We start from the raw sequence: 16,621 nt of genomic DNA on the forward strand, positions 1-16,621 counted from the left end.
GGTTGGTATGTGAGATGTAACCTTCCTTAGTTGAGATTCTGGAAGTTATGTGGCTTGGATTAGAAATTGAACTTCATCTCTTCTCATGAACAATTAGATCACGAGAGTGGCAATTGGTTGTGTTGAGAGAAATTGAGTTACTAAGAGATTGGGACTCAATTACCCACAATTTGCCATGGATCTATACCCATGATTGAGAAGGAATTGATCAACATCAATTCAGGAGAATTTGCATCTCTGATCCCTAATGATCCTCTCCATCATCAATTCTCATTTCTTTTGCTCTTTAGTTGTTTGAATACCCATTACCCAATTCCCTTCTACATTCTTGCAATTCATTATTCTTGTCATTTACATTCTGTTTCTATATTTCTTGCTATTTACTCTTATGCTCTTTAAAATTCTGCAATCTTTACTTTCTTGCAATTTATCTTTAATGTCATTTAAGTTTCTTGCATTTTAAGTTTCAGTTATTTACTTTCATCTTCTTTCTCTCTTCTAGTTCTTTAAATTCTTTGCCATTTAAATTTTTGCAATTATGTTCAAAAATAACAAATCTCATGAAATCAAAACCATGTTTGCTTGACTAAATCTACTATTTAACTAAAGTTGCTTAATCTACCAGTCTCCGTGGGATCGACCTCACTCTTAGTGAGTTTTATTACTTGATACGACCCGGTATACTTGCCGGTAATTACGTGAAATTAATTTTTTACGTATCAAGTTTTTGGCGCCGTTGCCGGGGATTGGAAAAGATTGACAATGATTAAGTGAATGGTAGTTTAGATTAAGCATTTTTCTTTTCTTTGTTAAAGCCCACTAACTGTTTGATATTTTGTTTGCTAACTTTAACTTCACTCTAGCAATAGAGTGTTTCATTTGTGTTGTTAGTTTGTGTGTTTGTGTATGTCAGAGGTAAGGAGATTTAATCCTGAAGACGAGAGAACCCTCCGAAGGTTAAGAAGAAAAGCAGCAGGAAAAGGGATAATTAGTGAGGAGGATTCAGAAGGAGAAGACCAAGTCATGGAGGGCAATTCACATAACCCTGCTGAGGGAGTTGCCAACAATAACAACCCAGAGGGAGTTGCCAACAATAACAACCCACCTCAAAGGAGAGTTCTAGCTTCTTACACTCTCCCAAATCCAAGACACTGTGGGAGCAGTATACTCACTCCCAATGTTTATGCAAACAACTTTGAATTGAAGCCTCAGCTCATCACTCTCATGCAAAACAATTGTTCCTATGGAGGAGGCCCCCTTGAGGACCCAAACCAACACCTATCTGTCTTCCTAAGAATATGTGAAACTGTCAAGACAAATGGTGTGCATCCAGATGTTTACAAGATGCTATTATTCCCATTTTCTTTGAGAGACAAGGCATTTCAATGGCTAGAGACATTCCCCAAGAAAAGTATCAACACTTGGGATGATCTGGTGAATAAATTCCTATCCAAGTTCTATCCGCCTCAGAGGATCATCAGGTTAAAAACAGAGGTGCAAACATTCACTCAAATGGATGGGGAATCATTGTATGAAGCATGGGAAAGATACAAAACCCTGATTAGAAAATGTCCACCTGAGATGTTCAGTGAATGGGATAAACTTCAAAATTTCTATGAAGGGTTGACTGAAAAATCTCAAGAGTCTTTGGATTACTCTGCAGGAGGCTCGCTACAATTGATGAATACAACCGAAGAAGCTCAGAATCTCATAGACATGGTGACAAATAACCAATACTTCTTTGCTCATCAAAGGCAACGCCAACCTATTCAAAGGAAGGGTGTGTTGGAACTAGAAGGAGTAGACACAATCTTGGCACAGAACAAGTTGATGCACCAACAGATCCAGCAACAAATGGAAATAATGGCTAAGAGAATAGATGGCCTCCAACTAGCTTCAGTGAGCACAAAAAATCAAGCTTCAATTGAATGGGGTCAAAATGAAGCAGGCAATGTTGAGCAGCAACAAGAACAAGTTCAATACATGCAAAACACCTCAAGTTCATTTCAAAATGACTTTCATGGTGACACATACAACTCATCCTGGAGGAACCACCCCAACCTGAGATGGGGTGATAATCAAAACCACTGGCAGAAGAACAACAACTCCAACCATTCCCGCAACACACACAATCAAAACCACTCATCTAATAACACTAACCAATACAAGAAACCACAAAACACATATCAACCACCTCACAACAATCCACAAACTCATCAAAATAACTTCTCCACACCACCATTCAACTCACAAAATGCCCACCTCAATTCTCCAAACAATTTCCAGCCACAACAATCATACCCTACCATACCACCCATTGACCATCATGAAACCAGAATCTCAAGTCTTGAAGCAGCCTTGCAAGCCCTTACCCAAAACACACAGTCACTTGCCCAGACCACTCAAGGTTTAGCCAAGGGGCAAGAGATTTTGCTCAAAGGACAAGAGAGACATGAAGCCACCATGAAGAACCTTGAACGACAAGTGGGACAATTGGCCAAACAAGCTGAACGGCCAACCAATGTTCTCCCAAGTGATACAATCTCCAATCCAAAGGACACAGAAAAAGCCATAAAATGGGAGGAGTGCAAAGCAATCACTCTGAGAAGTGGGAAGAAGGTGGAGACAGAAGCCATCACTAAAGAAGAGCACAACAAAGAAGGCTTAAAAGAGGAGGTGATGGAACAAAAGTAGGAGCAAGAAACCTCTACACAAAGTGATAAATTGCTATTTACTCTTATGCTCTTTAAAATTCTGTAATCTTTACTTTCTTGCAATTTATCTTTAATGTCATTTAAGTTTCTTGCATTTTAAGTTTCAGTTATTTACTTTCATCTTCTTTCTCTCTTCTAGTTCTTTAAATTCTTTGCCATTTAAATTTTTGCAATTATGTTCAAAAATAACAAATCTCATGAAATCAAAACCATGTTTGCTTGACTAAATCTACCATTTAACTAAAGTTGCTTAATCTACCAATCTCCGTGGGATCGACCTCACTCTTAGTGAGTTTTATTACTTGATACGACCCGGTATACTTGCCGGTAATTACGTGAAATTAATTTTTTACGTATCAGCGCCATTGCCGGGGAATTGCAATGGTGTTGTGTTATTGGTTATTGTATATATGTGAATATGTTTTCCTTTTGCTTCTTTGTTAGTTCTTGCTAGTTTTAGGATTTGGTTTCCATTGTTTCTTATTTGATTTTATTTTCATTTTCTCTTGCTATCATGAATTCTCACTTTGGCTATGAGTGTGATTATAACTATGTTGTAGGAAATGAGAGCTACAATGAAGAAATGCATCAAGGATGGAACAATCAAAGGTGGGAGTAGCCATATGCATATGATCAATCCTCTTGGCAACAACCTCCACCAATACACTATGAAGAAGAGCCATTCTATGATGCATATCAATCCAATGGCTATGGTGACTCTCCTTGTGATTTCCAAGAACCACCACCATATGCCTATGAACCATATCCTCAACATAGCCCTCAACCATACTTACAAGCTTCTTTTCACCAAACACCTCCATATGACCATGATCCTTACCCACCATACTGGTGCACGAAATCATGATCTTCAACAATGGTGCCAATGGCTTGGTGCTCTCAAACGTGAATCACACTTTGTCACAATTCCGCACAACTAACCAGCAAGTGCACTGGGTCGTCCAAGTAATAAACCTTACGTGAGTAAGGGTCGATCCCACGGAGATTGTCGGCTTAAAGTAAGCTATGGTCACCTTGTAAATCTCAGTCAGGCGGATTCAGATAGTTATGGAGATTTGATAATTAAAACATAATTGAGATATAAACTAGGATAGAGATACTTATGTAATTCATTGGTGAGAATTTCAGATAAGCGTATAGAGATGCCTTTCGTTCCTCTGAACCTCTGCTTTCCTGCTGTCTTCATCCAATCTTTCCTACTCCTTTCCATGGCAAGCTTTATGTAGGGCATCACCGTTGTCAATGGCTACATCCCATCCTCTCTGTGAAAATGGTCCAATGTGCTGTCACTGCATGGCTAATCATCTGTCGGTTCTTGATCATACTGGAATAGGATTTACTATCCTTTTGCGTCTGTCACTATGCCCAGCACTCGCAAGTTTGAAGCTCGTCATAGCCATCCCTTCCCAGATCCTACTCGGAATACCACAGACAAGGTTTAGACTTTCCGGATCTCAAGAATGGCTGTCCATGGGTTCTAACTTATACCACGAAGATTCTAATATCTCGGACTCGGTCTTCTGTATTAGATATCTAAGAGATACTCATTCTAGCTTGTTTGTATGTAGAACGGAAGTGTTTGTCAGGCACGCGTTCATAAGTGGGAATGATGATGAGCGTCACATAATCATCACATTCATCATGTTCTTGGGTGCGAATGGATATCTTAGAATAGGAATAAGCTTGAATTGAATAGAAAAATAATAGTACTTTGCATTAATTCATGAGGAACAGCAGAGCTCCACACCTTAATCTATGGTGTGTAGAAACTCTACCGTTGAAAAGACATAAGTGATGAAGGTTCAAGCATGGCCGAATGGCCAGCCCCCATGATCTAAGAACTAAACGTCCCAAGATGTCTAATACAATAGTAAAAAGTCCTATTTATGCTAAACTAGTTACTAGGGTTTACAGAGATAAGTAAATGATGCAGAAATCCACTTCTGGGGCCCACTTGGTGTGTGCTTGGGCTGAGCATTGAGCTTTACACGTGTAGAGGCTTCTCTTGGAGTTGAACGCCAGTTTGTAACCTGTTTCTGGCATTTAACTCTACTTTGCAACCTGTTTCTGGCGTTTAACTCTAGAATGCAGCATGAAACTGGCGTTGAACGCCAGTTTGCGTCATCTAAACTCGGGCAAAGTATAAACTATTATATATTTATGGAAAGCCCTGGATGTCTACTTTCCAACGCAATTGAGAGTGCGTCATTTGGAGTTCTGTAGCTCCAGAAAATCCACTTTGAGTGCAGGGAGGTCAGAATCCAACAGCATTTGCAGTCCTGCTTCAACCTCTGAATCTGATTTTTGCTCAAGTCCCTCAATTTCATCCAGAAAATACCTGAAATCACAGAAAAACACACAAACTCATAGTAAAGTCCAGAAATGTGATTTTTAATTAAAAAATAATAAAAATATACTAAAAACTAACTAAATCATACTAAAAACTATGTAAAAATAATGCCAAAAAGCGTATAAATTATCCGCTCATCACATACCAACCACCTTTTGAACCATATGAGGCATACATAGAACCACCACCATTCCAATATCAATACTACTCCTAAGAACCACCTCAATATACACCACCACCTTGTCAAGAAGAACCACCTTCCTATCATGAACCCTTTCTCCAAGACATTGAACCCTCTTATCCACCCCAATCCTCAATTGATGAAACCCTTAGCCTTATACTTCAAGGGCAAGGAGAAATGCAAAAGGAGACAATAGAATTTGTGGCTACCCTGACCAAGGTAGTAAGCATTTTAGTCTCCCAATACTTGAGCACTCAAAGCACTCCCATGGTCACATGTGGAGAATTAATTGAAAAGCATAGAATGAAGGAGAGATTGGAAACTCCGGTGGGTGATGAGGGATGCCACTTTGTATTAGAGCAATTGGAGGAGCCTATGATCATTGAAGAAGAGGAAGAAGTGGTTGAAGACTTAGGAGATGCGGAACCTCCTTGGGAACCTAGAGTTGAAGAAAACCTCTCCAAGAAGAGTGAATTTGATGTTGAGGAGGAATGTGCACAACCTCCAAAACAATTTTTGAGTGAAGACTTGGAAGGAATGAAGCATGAATTGAGTTCCCTTGGTGATGAAGATCATGCACCTAACTTTCTTGGTGGTGAATCCTTTGAATTTGAAGAACTTTCTCCCAATGAGATAAAAAGCAATGTGGAGGTAGATTTCTCTCAACCTCCCATCTATGATTTGAGTGATGGAGAAGAGCTAGATGAAAATGATGAACAAAGGATTGAAAGTGAAGAAGTTTGTGAAGAGGTGGAGGCAATCAAGGAAGAATATAAGGGAGTAAAGCTTGCAAGGATATTGGAGATACCTCTCCCCAAGCCACCACCATCCATTCTTTCATTCAAGTGGGTAAATTCCTTATACTTAAGCTTTATTATTCCCCTTGAATATGGTTTGCTTGAGACGGATGGTCAACTTAGATATATTTGTGGCCTTAAGAGCAAAAGGGAGATGGCTAGTGGTTGGAAACATTATTCTAGGATCATTATGGCTACACGTTCAAAGCTTAATTGCAATGGTTGGTGTAGAACCCAATTGCAAGGGTCTAGGAAGTTGTTTGGGGGCCTCTTTGAGAATTCTAAGGTCATGCTACCCAATTGGAATCATGATGATCAATTTGAAGATGGGTGTCAAAACAAATTGTGGGATCCCAGATCGCACAAGGAGAATCAAATTTGGAAGCCTATAGTTTGTGAAGAACTCCATCAAAGCTTGAAGATATTAACTTTGAAGAATGGAGCTTATTGGAGATTCAAGCATTGGTGGATGTTCAAAGATAGCTTCAAGCACAAGCCACCTTGAGAAGAGCTCCCCATAAGTCCAACTTAAGGACAATAAACAAAAGTGCTAGGTGGGAGACACCCCACCATGGTAATTTCTTTTCATTTTCTCTTTTTGTATATATTGGTAATTAGTTTAAATTCATGTTTTGATTGATTTGTTGAGTAAATTTGGTAGTTTAGTATGTTAAATAAGGTTTTATGGTATTTTGGTAGCTGTTTGGAGGTTTGGAATGCTTGGATTGGTGCATAAAAAAAAACATAGAAAAATTTTGAAAAAACAGAGCACCATCCACGCGTACGCGCACTACACGCGTACGCGTGCATCAAGCACTTTCACCTATCCACGCGCACGTGCCATGTACGCGTACGCGTGGATACCAAATTTTCACTCCTTCATACATTGACCCGAGAGTTGTGCGAGTGTTGAGCGTGCACTGTGCCTTTCGCACAAACCAACACGCGCGTACGCGCACATGACGCGTACGCGTCACTCTCAAAATAAGCCATCCGCGCGCACATTTAGGGTTATCTTGTATTGATTTTAGGGGGAATTTTATCATCTTTTCCCACATTTATCCAATGAAATAGCATGGTTTCATGATTGTCTCCTAATTTGTGCTTAAGTGTGAAAACATGTTTTTTAGGCCCTTAATTGTTTAATCTTGATTTAGCTTTGATCCCATTAGATGCCTTCATATGTTTGTTAAGTGATTTCATATTTAGGAGGAAAATATTGGATCAAAGGAATGAAGGAAAAGCATGTAAAAATGGAGAACTCATGAAGAAATGAAGGAATCGCAAAAGCTGTCAAGCAGACCTCTTCGCACTTAATCGACCATAACTTGAGCTACAGAGGTTCAAATGACGCAGTTCTAGTTGCGTTGGAAAGCTAACATCCGGGGCTTCAAAACGATATAAAATCTGCCATAGTTTCTACATGTATGGTGACGCGTACGTGCACTGTACGCGCACGCATCATTGCTGCCATATGATCCACTCACTACAAGAAAAACACCCATTCAGGTACACTTGAAAAGTGTAGCCAAAAGTGGAAAAAAATGATGCCTTAGGCTACGGCTACACTTTTTGGGCTACGGCTACGGCTACGCTTTTTGGGGTGATTCCTATTCGGCCGTTGCCTATTCTCAAAGGCTACGCTTTTCTGCACCAAGGGCTACGCTTTTGGCGTTTGAGAATAGGCTACACTTTTCAAGTGATGCTGTCCAGTACCAAAGGCTACGCTTTTCAAAAACAAGAGCAAAATTGTAGCTGATTTTGTACCTGGTCTCCTGTGTAGGAGTGTGTAGTTGTCATTGTTCCTTTCACAATGCCTGGAAAATATAGAGCAAATTAAAGTAACTCTCTAAGCTCTCAAACATTAAGTAACATCATCATGTGTCCGACGTTTCGGCTTACCAAATTCTTCATCCAAGATCTTCACAAACGGAGCAAGACAGTTTGTGGTGCAAGAAGCATTACTAAATTGAAGGAAAAAAAAAGAAAGAATTCAAAATCAACCACTTAGCTATACTAATGATAATTAATCATTTATTTTTACTTAGTAAAGAAGAGTGTTAATGTTTCCAGCGCCAGGCCCATCCACAAACACTCCAGTTCCCTGAATATCATCCAATCAAATCGAATCAAATCAAATCAAAGGAAGCACAGAATCCAAAAGGTCAAGACTTACCTCAATAACAATGTCAATTCCAAGCTCAGCCCAAGGAAGTTTAAGAGGATCCCTATTTGAGACACCCTTAATGGGCTTACCATCCACGGAAATGGTTTGGTCATCCACTATTTTCACATCTGCTTTGAAAGTTCCCAGCATAGAATAATATTTAAGCAAGTGTGAGGCCTGCTTATGCAAATTAAATCACCATATGTTACTTACGTACGTACTAATTACTATCATTCATTTCATCTGAAAATGGCATTGTATATACTAATGATAATTAATCATTTATTTTTACTTAGTAAAGAAGAGTGTTAATGTTTCAAGGACCTTATAATGTTGGCAACTTCATGGCCGTAGTCTTGTTCGTTGACTCCGAGGACGTAGGTTGGAATATCAGCACCCTTAGCAGGAGCAGTGATGATGACTTTCTTGGCACCGGCTTGGATGTGTTTTCCAGCACCAGGCCCATCCACAAATGCTCCAGTTCCCTGAATATCATCCAATCAAATTGAATCAAATCAAATCAAATCAAATCAAAGGAAGCACAGAATCCAAAAGGTCAAGACTTACCTCAATAACAATGTCAACTCCAAGCTCAGCCCAAGGAAGTTTAAGAGGATCCCTGTTTGAGACAACCTTAATGGGCTTACCATCCACGGAAATGGTTTAGTCATCCACTATTTTCACATCTGCTTTGAAAGTTCCCAGCATAGAATCATATTTAAGCAAGTGTGAGGCCTGCTTATGCAAATTAAATCACCATATGTTACTTACGTACGTGCTAATTACTGTCATTCATTTCATCTGGAAATGGCATTGTAATGCGAATACTTACATTCTTGACACCACCGCTGTCATTCACAACAACCACATCAAGGGGTGAGTCCTTGCGACCGTGCCAGCAGCGCAAGAAGTTTCTACCGATGCCTCCAAAGCCATTGATAGCTACCTTCAACTTGGCCACTGTCTCTCCCCTCACAGGCCTTGATCCCGTCGTCTACTTTCAACTCACAATATTTAAAAAAAAAACGGAAAGAAAAAAAATTCCTTAAATAAAAAGCTCAAATGGTTGATTAAGAAATGAACCTTGGGAGTGAGTTGAGAAGCCAGAACATCAAAGAAGGAAGAATCTCTAGCATTAATGGCATGGGTAACACATGAACTTGATTTCAGCCCTGAGAACTCCATCACCTCAAGCCTTTGCTCATAATGAATCAAAGTGATGAATAAGAATAATAATTAAGATCGAACTACTTAATTATGCCTGCTCATTAAATTAAATAAATAAGATAAAATACCACAGTATCTATTTGATTGATCACTTACTTTTCTCTTCTCAACTTGTTGGTTTTTTATTATTCTCATTAAAGCTGAATGCAAAATTCACAAAATCATGCCAATCAGCTTAATTTCAAGTGCAAAAGGGGAAAACGGCATTGCTTCAAACAGTAAAATGAGAATTATCAACCTAAATTGTAAATTAAAAATGAATTGAGACATATATCAATTTTGCACCAATATCACCAATGCAATTGATGGACCAAACATGAATCCCCTGGCTTAATCTATTTTTGGCGAATCAGAACCCAAAAAAGAACCTATAACCCTAAAACCCCCAAATTAAATTTCTTTTCAAATAAATTTCTAGTCACTTCTAGAGTTAGCTATTTATGATTTTGGTCTATGTCAAATTTTTCTTATGGATTTGATCTAATTTCCTAAATACAAGTGAAATCAGTCCCTCTCATCATCTTAAATATAAATCAACTTCATACTTATGAGTTATGATTTGAAATATAAGTACTTATCTGTATGTGAAACTATAATAGTGACTAATTTTACTTAATTTTGATAAGTTTTATACCAAAACAATCTGAAATAGGATGATGTAAATACCATGATAAATCCCGTCTCTTCAGGGTCTAGTTCTTCCATGATCAAAGCTGCATATTCTTTAGCCTGCTGCTGTATGTTTGAGAGTTTGTTTGTTGTGGCACTAAGGCAGATGATCTGAAAACAGAATTGATCATTTGTGATCAAGTAAACTCATATTCTCATGGGAACAAACTGCAAAGCTAGGAAAGGAAAAAAGGTTGCCGATAAAAACTACTTCATTATCTTCATTCTAATTTTTCTGTTGATGAATTTAAAAAGAAAATTCATATAAACCTCTTTAATTTCTTCCTTGGTGATTCTTCCATCTGCATCTTTATCAACCCTGCATTATTCCAAATGAAGGTTAACATACTTAATGGTGGGAATTAAAGAAAATACCAACCAATTTCTTTTCCTAATTCTAAAATTAAGTAAAGAGGTAATGAATTAGTTACATGTCAAAGACGGTTCTGAGCCTGGAATCAAAACTCTGGTCAGAAATCTGGTCCCAATAGTCCTTCAATTGAGCCTTGTTAATTGAATCCCCATGAATATCCCTCCTCCTAGCCAAAGAATCAAAAAGTACACCAGCATACCTCAGATTCCTTGCTCATCCCTACATACAAACAATTCAACAAATTCGAACCATAGTTATCCAAACACTTCCTAAAATAAAACTACTCAGAACAAGTCCTTATTTCACTCACTCACACACACACAAACAATTTCACAAACACTTAGAAAGCAACAACAAAAAAAATAGTGCAGATTTGTTATGAACTCTTCAATTTCAATTATTACCTATACATTTTCCAAAGAGAGAATGATGAAGCCATCCATCAGTTGAAGCAAAACATTTTCCAGGTGATTCACACATTATTTAAGGGATCAGACTTTCACAGCCATATTTTATTTTATTTTGAGTTCATCAAGAATCCAACAAATTTAGCTTAGAGACCTAATAATAAGAATTGAAACTACACAGTACTTGAAACTATTAATTAGTACAATTGAAAGAAAAAGAAAACTAATAATAAGAAACAAACATAATAAGCAACTAATCTTGGTATTCCTGCGCCGTAACTAATCATGGCCAAGCTCACCTGCGTTAACGGAATAAAAACCCTAAATTCACGAGTTCTCCTGCGCTGCAACAATAGCATGCATGTTCATCAATTCACGATGTCACAGATTATTGCACCAAACCCCCAAATTGAAACCTAAAATCAGAACCCTAACCTCGCGAATGAAGAAAGCTTTCAGTTGAGCACAGAGTCTTCGTGATGTGACCACGCAGCGAAGAGGAGCGACCATGAAGATGAGTGGGGAAGATGAGTGAGCGCAGAGTCTTCCTGGAGTGGTGAGTGGTGACGCCGTGAGTGGTGAGTGGTGATGGCAAACGCTTTTCTCTGATTTGAGGGTGATGACGATGGTGAGGGCGGCACAGCGACGATGGTGAGGGCAGCGCAGCGACGATCAGTGCAGCATGGCGAAGAGGAGCGACGGTCAGTAGTGCAGCAATGTGGACAGTGGTGAGTGCGGGTGAGTGGTGAGTGGGGGGCGACGAAGGTCAATGGCGAGAGTGAGAGGGTTTCTTCTTGTAATGAGAGGGTCAATGGCGAGAGCGAGAGTGAGAGGGGGCAACGATGGTGAGCTTTGGAGGCAGGGCTTCTACTTCGCGATGAAGGTGATGAAGGTGATGAGTGAGCTTTCTGATGAGGGTTTACGAAAGGGGACGAAGGTGATGAGTGAGATTTGGAGGGAATGACAAAAATTTTACTGAGTGTGAGTTTGCTTTATGGAAAAAGAGGAAAAAAAAATTCACTAAGTATCAAATTTTTTACTCTAGATACATTAGGCATCGCTTTTAAAATGCACCCAAAATTTAACAAATAAGCTACCCTCTAAAAGCGTCCTCTTTGATATGAAAAGTGAACCTATAGATATTAACCTATGGCTACGCTTTATAAGTGATTTCTATAATACCTAAGGCTACACTTTTTAAATGATGTTGTAATTGTGTATCCTTTTCTCTTATAAAAAGGCAACACGGAGAAAAGCGTAGCCTATTCATAGAATACCATGCAATTAACATGAATAAGTGGGTGAAGGATTGAATAAATCACTCAAACTAAGCACAAAATATATCATAAAATATGGGTTTATCAAGCATGCATGTTCATCAATTCACAATGTCATTGATTATTGTACCAAACTTGAAACTTGAAACCTAAAATCAGAACCCTAACCTCGCGAATGAAGAAAGGCTTTCAGTTGAGCGCAGAGTCTTCGTGATGTGACCGCGCAGCGAAGAGAAGATGAGTGGTGAAGATGAGTGAGCGGAGAGTCTTCTTGGAGTGGTGAGTGGTGACGCCGTGAGTGGTGAGTGGTGATGGCAAATGCTTTTCTCTGATTTGAGGGCGGCACAGCGACGATCAGTGCAAGATAGCGAAGAGGAGCGACGGTCAGTAGTGCAGCAATGTGGACAGTGGTGAGTGCGGGTGAGTGGTGAGTGGGGGGCAACGACGGTCAATGGCGAGAGTGAGAGGGTTTCTTCTTGTAGTGTGATGGGATATTTTTGTGGAAAAACGAATTTCTCCAAAACACCCAAACTTAACCGGCAAGTGCACTGGGTCGCATCAAGTAATAATAACTCACGGGAGTGAGGTCGATCCCACAGGGATTGAAGGATTGAGCAATTTTAGTTTAGTGATTGATTTAGTCAAGCGAATTAGGATTTGGTTGAGAGATTTATGATTTGCAGAATTTAAATTGCATAGAAAGTAAGGGAATGGGTAATTGGCATGAAATTAAAGAGGACAGGAATTAAAGTGCTGAATCTTAAAGAACAAGAAATTAAATGGCAGAAACTTAGAACGCAAGAAATGTAAATTCCAAAATCTTAAAGTGCAAGAAATGTAAATGGCTTGAATTGTAAAGGGAATGGGGAGTTGGATTTGTAGAAATTAAACAAGGAAATGTAAAATTGCAACAAGCAGAGGAATAAAAGAACACTTGGATTGAATCAGATCTAGAAACAGAATTGTAAATGAGCATGAAAACAGTAAACAGGGAATGAGAAATGGGAAATCCGGATCTCAGGACCCAAGAGACTAGAAAACCAAGTCTAGATCTCAATGCCTTCCTAGATCCAACAAGAACAATTGCAAAGGAAATTGTAAATTACAAAGAAAGTAGATGAAGAACAATTAACCGAAACTGAAATTCAATTTTGCAGTAAAATAAAGCAGAGAGGTCTCAATTTCTTTCTTTTGTTTTGTTTGCTGCTTCTTGGATCAATAAATTTTTGAGAATCTCCACAATACTTCTTTGAACTTCATGTCCCGCCTATGAGCTCCCATGCAAGTTTTCACAAGCATGCAACCTCAATACATAATCATACAACTAGAACCACCACTTCTCCTTAATCTTTTGCTTGCCTCAAATTTGTTTAATTCCTCAATCCTTCTTTTCAAAGAACTTTCATGTGATGCATTTTTGAACATTGAGTGCAAACAAGTTTTGAAGAGAAAAATGTTGTGAATGATCAAGCATCTTACTTATTGAATTACAGAAAAACTATGCTCTGCAGATAGATAATCAGGGAAACTAAACCACTCTCAATCATAGCAGTGTTTGATGTAAGATAATCACTTAACGATACAACCTTTGGAGTTCGCTTGCTTCACTCCTCATCATCATCATTACTGATCCTCACATTCCTCTTTTATTTTTTTGTTGATGATGCTTAATCCTCCCAAAGGCTTGTATGATGCTCTGTAATGATATTGAAAGTTGCTTGTTCCCCAAGCACTTGGAAACAATGGTTAGTCTGGCTGATTTATTTATGGGCTTTTGAACTTACTTTGGTGTGGGAACACCAAACTTAGTACCTTGCCAATGGTTCTCATGCATCAGATTAACCATGTGTGAAACTCTTTTTCTTTTTTTTCTTTTTCAAAAGCAATAAAACTGAAAACTAGGACACAGCAGAATAGTTAACTAGTTCATCCAATCATGCTTGAAGCCAGCATTATGCAGAAAGTGAGAATGTGTTTTATAATGGGATTTTGGTGAATCACCACACTTAGAATCCTGCATTCTCCTTTAGATTGTTTTGGTGTGCAACATCAAACTTAGCTTCTTGCATTTTAGATAAAACTAATTAACCTTTTTATTAAAATAGTTATGAACAGAAAACTACCTCAGGTTGGGTTGCCTCCCAACAAGCGCTCTTTTATTGTCACTAGCTTGGCATCCTTCGTCCTCTGATCATGGAAGTTGAGGTTTCTGTTGCCTTTGGTTTCCTCCTCTCACCGTAGGTTTCTCCTTGATAGTTGTTTCTTTTCCCGTAGCCTTCTCACTGTTTTCCATAACTGCTTTCCCTTTCAACCCAGCAGCTTTTTCATTATTCCTTGAGTTATCTTCAGTGGCTCTTAGGGACATATCTCCCTCTCTCTCGCCCAGTTTAGCAAGGTTTTGAACCAGTTGTTCCATGTACCTTTCAATTCTCTTGAAATATGCCTCTTGGCTCTTCCTTATATCCTCCTGCTCTATTATTGTCATTTCTTGAATTTTCATAAACCTTTCCATCATCATTTCTAGAACATAGAGTCTTTGAAAGTTTAGGATTGGTTGTGGCTGTGTTAATTGTGGTGATTGATGTAAGTCATGTTGGGCAGGCGGTGAGGTAGGACAGGGCTGGAGGTGTGTATATTGGGGTGGTGTGTAGTGATTTTTGTTGGTATGGTGGTGTTTTTGCAGGTTTGGGAAGTTAGGGTTGTTATAGTTGAAGTCCGTTTGTTCCTGATGCTGAGATTCCCTCATTCTTAGATAAGAATGTGGTTTCCATGGTGGAAATTGTGCATTCACTGTGGCAGAATATAGAGAATCAATTTGTCTAGCTATTGATTCCAATTGCTGCTGAGTTTGCTGGTATAGCTGTTTGTTTTGATTCATGGTTGCTCTCACTCCTTCAAGATTCATTACTTCCTTTTCTGAAATTGCATTCCGTGGCGTCTCAAATGAGTGTTGGTTATTGGCTCTCTTGTCACTGAACTCTGCAGTTCCTTGGATGGTTGCTGTTGCCTTGAGTAGGCCATCTGAGAAGTAATGTACTGCTTTTCTTGTTTCTGAGGTTAATCCTTCATAGAACGCTTGAAAATCCACTTTGTCACTTGCTTTCTTGTATCTCTCCCATGCTTTGAACAATGGTTCTTCCTCTCTTTGTATGAATGGATGTACCCCTTCTTTCATCTTGATGTGTTATTGGGATGAGGAGAATTTGGCTAGAAACTTGGCAACCAATTCATCCCAACTAGTTATACTTCCTTGGGGAAAGGTTTCAAGCCATTGTGCCGCTTCATCCTTCAGTGAGAAGGGAAATAACAAGAGCTTAATGGTATCATGGTTTACACCATTGAGATTGACAGCACCACAAGTTTTCAGAAAAATGGATAGGTGCTGTTTAGGGTCCTCCAAGGGATTTCCACCATAGGAACAATTGTTCTCTATTAGTGTAATGAGTTGTGGCTTCATGTTGTGATGTTCTTCTTTCTCAGAAACTCCTTCTTCAATGATATCCTTCCTTTTGGCTGCTATTCTTCCCTATGACATATAAATCAAGAACGGAACACACAGTGATACTTTTGCAAATTGAGTATAGTCAGTTGAGACAAAACTTCAAACAGTTAGTGGGTTAGTCAAAAATTAAAGAAAAAGTGCTTGATCTAAACTGCCACCTCACTTAATCATTGTCAATCTAATCAATCCCCGGCAACGGCGCCAAAAACTTGATGGGATATTTTTGTGGAAAAACGAATTTCTCCAAAACACCCAAACTTAACCGGTAAGTGCACCGGGTCGCATCAAGTAATAATAACTCACGGGAGTGAGGTCGATCCCACAGGGATTGAAGGATTGAGCAATTTTAGTTTAGTGATTGATTTAGTCAAGCGAATCAGGATTTGGTTGAGAGATTTATGATTTGCAGAATTTAAATTGCATAGAAAGTAAAGGGAATGGGTAATTGGCATGAAATTAAAGAGGACAGGAATTAAAGTGCTGAATCTTAAAGAACAAGAAATTAAATGGCAGAAACTTAGAACGCAAGAAATGTAAATTGTAAAATCTTAAAGTGCAAGAAATGTAAATGGCTTGAATTGTAAAGGGAATGGGGAGTTGGATTTGCAGAAATTAAACAAGAAAATGTAAAATTGCAACAAGCAGAGGAATAAAAGAACACTTGGATTGAATCAGATCTAGAAACAGAATTTTAAATGAGCATGAAAACAGTAAACAGGGAATGAGAAATGGGAAATCCGGATCTCAGGACCCAAGAGACTAGAAAACCAAGTCTAGATCTCAATGCCTTCCTAGATCCAACAAGAACAATTGCAAAGGAAATTGTAAATTGCAAAGAAAGTAGATGAAGAACAATTAACCGAAACTGAAATTCAAATTAAGAAGAAAATTAAACAAGATTCCAAGGTGAGATTGAAACAGAATTTCTTCAATTCTCCA

The 16,621-nt window shown here is 38.7% G+C and overlaps 2 long non-coding RNA genes and 1 pseudogene across 2 annotated transcripts; all 3 read right to left on the reverse strand.

Moving 5' to 3' along the window:
• On the reverse strand, positions 7,792–9,424 carry LOC107610861 (annotated as a pseudogene).
• On the reverse strand, positions 8,131–8,406 carry LOC110265852. The gene is made up of 2 exons (XR_002352298.1): positions 8,237–8,406; positions 8,131–8,164 (listed from the first exon to the last, which is right to left on the reverse strand). It is a non-coding gene; the product is annotated as an uncharacterized LOC110265852 (long non-coding RNA).
• Positions 11,136–11,536, reverse strand: LOC110265465. The gene is made up of 2 exons (XR_002351608.1): positions 11,339–11,536; positions 11,136–11,247 (listed from the first exon to the last, which is right to left on the reverse strand). It is a non-coding gene; the product is annotated as an uncharacterized LOC110265465 (long non-coding RNA).

The sequence above is a fragment of the Arachis ipaensis genome, chromosome B08, assembly GCF_000816755.2.
Source record: "Arachis ipaensis cultivar K30076 chromosome B08, Araip1.1, whole genome shotgun sequence".
NCBI classification, from domain to species: Eukaryota; Viridiplantae; Streptophyta; class Magnoliopsida; order Fabales; family Fabaceae; genus Arachis; species Arachis ipaensis.